The following is a 5,886-nucleotide window of genomic DNA, read 5'->3' on the forward strand; positions in this document are numbered from 1 at the left end:
GTAAATCTGAGTGATTTATCTCTTCAAGCATTCGCACCAAAGAGGATGAACACTTGCCAAAAAGTTTATCGTATTGTTCATTTGAACGTGGATTTCTTCCTTGGTATAGGTCAAAGTTTACCAGATATCCAGTAGAAGTATTTAGCGACCACATTTTATAACCAAAGCGGATTGGTTTATTTCGTATAAATTGTTTACATTGATGGCGGCCATAATACTTTATCATAGACTCGTCATATGATAGATTTTTTGTTGGAACAAAATTTTCAAAACATTTTGTTTTTACTGTCAATCAATGGTCGAATTTTCCATGCTTTGTCACTAATATTAGGCTTTGTATTATCTGCGAAATGCAAAAACCTTTGAATTTGCAGAAATCTATTTCGTCTCATTGAATTAGAAACTAAAGTGTTCTTTACATCATCATGAGTATCCCAATACATTCTCTTCGATGGTAATGGATTGTACCCCGATAGCAGGAGAATACCTATAAAACAATGTATTTCTCCAGATGTAATGCATGGGTCAGTTTGGTTTACAAATTGTGCATATCGTTGGGATTCTTCCGCTAAGTAGTTTACTGTCTCATCATCAAAAAATATACTGAACATATCAAGACATGATAGATTTTCATACCTAGAATAATCTTCTTCTGGAAACGAAAAACTTGCAGACTGTAAGTCTCCTTGAACCCAAGCACAGTTTTTCATTAATACATCTTTTCTTTCATTTTGACATAGTTGAAACGATGCTCTAGTTTCTCTTTCGGGTGTCTCCACTACTGCTTGTAACTGTAATAGAAATAAATTTTAAACCTAAGCAAATTAAAAAATTACTGGTTATACTTACATCTGTCTGCACTTCTTCATTGTCAGTACCGATCCTTTCGTTGCTAGAAAGTTGTATTTCTGCTTGCGCTCGTAGCTGCCTACCTGTAAAAATAAACAATTATAATATGTACGTATATTATTATTTGTACAACTAAGCACCTGTTAGGTTATTTATGAATCCACCTTCATCTTCATTCGCAGAATCCTCGTCTGTATCAGCACCATTTATATCTGGCGGTGTTATAAAAATATTATCGACTTGCTCAGCTAATTTTTCGTCACCGTAAACCATATCTAGCGCTTCTGCTAACGAAAATCCACGACTGAAAAAAAAATTAAATTATGACTCCGTAAGCGCCCACCGCAACCATATGGTAACGGCGTATTTTGACTATTCCTACCAAATTCGCTACATTTAATTGTTGATAAAATACAACAATTTATAATAAGTTGGAGTATAATAAACTTAGTTTTTTTTTAAATATGCAAATATAGTTACTAGAAGACTGTCAAAAATTACTTACGCAAAACAGACGTTCATCTTTTTCTATAAACTCAAACCACACTGTCATATGATTATCTCTCGACGGTTGAGAGAAGACTAAAATACGAATCCGTTACGTTTTATGGGTGCCTGAAGTATTCCTAGAAATGATAGTTTTCAAAATATGTCGCTGACTAGTTCCATGGGCGTACCGCAGAATTTTTAAAAATCATGTGTTTTACGTTACCATATAGTAACGGTGGGCGCTAATGGGTTAAATTTGTTTGTTTATTTTTTATTCTTTAATGAAGTGTGGCGTGCTGTAGTGTTTATGGCGTCTGGCGCCCGTGGTGACAATTCAGTTGTTTCAGGGCTATCTTCTCTTCCAGACCGTTCTTCCGAATGCTGCATGAATCGAAGGGCCCCATTTCAGACATGTACACAGCTGTCCTTAAAGCTCTGAGGCAGTCTTAGAATCTCCGAAATGGTGTCGTTGCACCTCGGCCAGACCCCCCTGGCTCCCAGAATAACTGGATAAACCTGTACGGTTGAGCCTGGACAACGTGCCGCGGCAGCCTCTCAGAACTTCGTGTTGTCATACACTGATTTTTTGTTGGTATAAACCTGATTGACGGTGTTATTTACCCAGCTTACCTGTACATCAACCACCGTCGACACACCATCGCTATGGACCACCATGTCCGGTTTGAACAACTGTCCATCCCGATGCCGTACCAACGGTTCAGCCTCCACCGCCCAGTTTCTTGATTTGCAGTGCTGTACTAATTTTCTGACGACCTCGTTGTGCCTCCCTATAAGTTGTCAGTGAATTGCAGGGCACTGTTGCAATACGTGAGACAAAGTCTCAACCTTATTGCAACCCGCCCTGCATCTCTGAAGTTCCTTCAGGTTAGAGGGAATGCCAGCAGTGGGTAGGTTGTTCAACTTCAATTGAACTGCCTTCACATAGTCCTTTCCCGTCCAACCCATAGGTTTTCGATACAATTGGAAAAGTTGATTTCTCATTAATGGTTATGGTTATCGTGATAGGGAAATGATCACTATTATATAAATACCCCAGTGTGTCCCAGTATAATAAAGGAGCTAGCGACGGACTGCATAAAGAGAGATCTATGGCAGAAAATGTACCATTGTATGAATTGAACTTAGTAGATTTGCCAGTGTTAAGTAAAACTAAATTTAAATTATCAATGAGATTATTTAACAGATTGCCACATTTGTCGGTTTTGTTACTTCCCCAAGTACTGTTGTGACAGTTAAAATCGCCTAATATTATTTTTGGGTGTGGAATTTGGTTCAAAACATTGCTTAGTTCAGTTATGTCTAAATCAGTAGGGTGAGGTAAGTATACATTGCAAATATTGATTTTCATTTTGTGGGTGACTGACACTGTAACTATTTTGAGATTGTTTGCAGTTGTATTTCAGTTGACTCTATGTCATCCCTTACGAAAATTGCTATTCCACCGCTTGAGTGATCTGCAACTCGGTTTCTTAGAAAAGGAACATTCTTAGAAATTTTTTAATGTCACATTTTGGTGCTTGAAATGGGTCTATTCTAGGAATATGACTAAACGAAGATACTCGTGTATAAGAAGCTTGATGGATTCTATATGTGTAAAGTAACCGTTGGGGTTCCACTGTAATATGAATGTGCTGGCCATTAACTATTTATTTAAATATTTACTATTTAACTAGTTAACTATTTACTATTTAACTATTTACTATTTATGTGTTAACTATTTGTTGTTGAGAACTTGATTCGTAGTCAGTTTCGTCAGTAGAAGGAGGACTGTTGAGAAGCAGTTTCTTCTTCAATCTGGTGATATATTGTTTTTTAAAGTTTTATTTTGTATTTGAGAATATATAAAGTTTAGAATTTCTTTTATTTCTTGGCTTTCATTTGATTAATTTTTAACAATAAGTTCAGGATGTTTTTAGTGAAGGGAATTTGTCAGAAAATCACATATTTCATGAAAAGTAAGTGTAAAGGAAGGGTTTCTATTTTCAATTTTTTCTTTAATTTGATTTAGAATAATTGGAATATCTTCTTGCTTTTTAGGCTTTTTCTTAGGTTTTTGAGTATCGGGAGGAGGGGTAGGTCATTTTCAAGGATTTCAGGAGAGGAGATTTGTCTTTTAGTAGCATGAGTAGCTTCAGTGGTTTTTCTATCACTTTTAGTCACTAAGGAATTATCTTGGAATATTTTTGGTTGATTCAAAATTTGTAATTCATTGTTTGTTTCTGAGGAAGTGGTTTGGTCCTTTGTAGCTGATGTTAATTCGTGGTTTTGTATGGAATTGGTTTCTGGTTCCATTAATGTTTCGGTATCTTCTTGGTATTGGTTTCGTGGTTGTTCTTGTAGCTGATTATATTCTTCATTGGTAGAGTTATGTATATTCACTTTGTGGTCAGTTTTTATTTGATTAATTGAGCTGCTTGATGATGATAAATAAGGACAGTCAGAATCGTGATTTCCCACAATCTTGCATCTGGAGCAGTTTAAACCATCTATGGAAATGTATAATCGATGCATTTTCTAAAGGACTTATGAAGATTTGCCTCCTAAAGCTGAGCACGTGGCTGTATTCTGAATCTTGCATGCCTACTCGTAGAAACGTCATGTTGGTGGCGGATTTTATACCCATAGTTATACCATTTTATACCATTAGTCTCTGGGCAGGAGTTATAAGTCGTCTTACCTCAATCTGGTTACCATCAATATTTATATATTTGTGGGAGCTAGGAAATTGATCAACTACATATTTAGAGGAGAGGTAGATGTAGATGCGGTTGTTTGCTATTTTGGATGCCCAAACAACATTTTTGGGCTGTACTATTGATCCAACAGTTTTTACATATTCGAAAACTTTTCCTTGTATGGTTGAAAGTATAATGCCTTGATCTTTTAAAGGATGTTTGAAACTGTTTAATGCATTTAAGTAAGACATATGTGACGTAGTGGGTATATTTCGTGAGGTAGTAGTTGATTCCGGTTCATCCATCTTCCCCCTGAGAATTTACGTACATTGGCACCGAGGATCTGAAGCCGGACCTGGCCGCTTAATAAAATTGTACTGAAGCCTAATTACTTGTTAGAAGCAAGAACCAGCAAAAAGTTGTTGTCGATAATTGAATTTAATTTTTAAGTCACATTTAACTTGTTGCAAACGGTATAAAAATTAAATTATATTTTTAATTTTTACTAATAAAACGTCTAATTTGGGATTCCAAAAGAGACCCAATGTTTTGACAGTTTCATTGGAACCTGACCAACGGAGTGTTATCTTCTATATCATCGATTTATAATTCTGTTGAATTTGATTTCCATTTACTTAAATAAAAGCCATGTTTTGAAAGTCATTCAGTGATTAAAGATCGAATATGTTTAAGTTCATCTAAGGTGAAAGCACCGGCATGGAGATCGTCCACGTAAAAATCGCGTAAAATTATAGAAGAAATATCAGGAAATTTGTCAGAGTAAATGTGAGCTACTTCTTGCATATATCGCGTTGCTAAAAAGCTGGCAGAAGCAGTGCCATAAATTACAGTATTTAAAGTATAAGTCTCAATAGATGAATTTGGATCAGGTCGCCACAATATTTTTTGTAAACAACGCTGATTTTCTTTTGTCGAAGAAATTGTCGATACATTTTAACGATATCAGCAGTTAACCCTTTCGAGCCTGCATCGGGAGAAACGTAGTAGTTTCCCAGTACGGGCAAAGTCAGCAATTAGTAATTGTGGTGGTAATTACATATATTCATTTTTATTTATTTTTCTGTCCGTAAAAATTCATAAAGAAGCAAAATAACCAAAAAAATGTGCACAAAAAAACATTAATTCTAATTTTGAAACAAATTCAACAATACAGAACTCAAAATTTTAAAATTGTATGATATCGTTCAAAACAACTTACTACACACAAAGGCACATTACACTTTTGACACAAGTACCTTGAGTCTTTTCTAATTTTGCGTTTGGCACAAACGACACATCTTTTTGACAAAGGTCGCCTGTTTTCTCGTAACGGATATAGCGTAGGAAAATGTCTTTCTACCAACCGTAATGGATGATCACCAGCATTCGGTCTGTTACTTCGTGACAGTCGAGGAGTGTTTTGTTTATATTTTTGTAAAATTTGTTTAACCAAATCTCTCTGGAAATCCAATAGAGGAATGTTTTTCCCAGTTTTGACTTTGTAAATAGTATGTCAATTTAGTACAACCAGGTTAAGTATATGAAAAAAGACCTTTTTGTACCATTTCACGTTTTTTCTTACGGATTTAGTAGAACTTGGGAGCATGTCTGTTCTGTCGACTCCACCCATATTCATATTGTACGCGATAATACATTCAGGTTTTTCAACTGGTTCTTGGTTTCTGCTATTTTTGGTTTTAGATATATTAGCTTCATGCATGGTTGTCAACATTACAACGTCTCTTTTATCTTTCCATTTGAGTGTCAAAGATTTGTCAGTAGAAAATTATTGTATAGAACCGTTTTCCAGATTATTTTTAAATTTTGGCATGTTTTCGATTCTGATTTACAG

This window comes from Diabrotica undecimpunctata, unplaced genomic scaffold (genome assembly GCF_040954645.1).
Source record: "Diabrotica undecimpunctata isolate CICGRU unplaced genomic scaffold, icDiaUnde3 ctg00000656.1, whole genome shotgun sequence".
NCBI classification, from domain to species: Eukaryota; Metazoa; Arthropoda; class Insecta; order Coleoptera; family Chrysomelidae; genus Diabrotica; species Diabrotica undecimpunctata.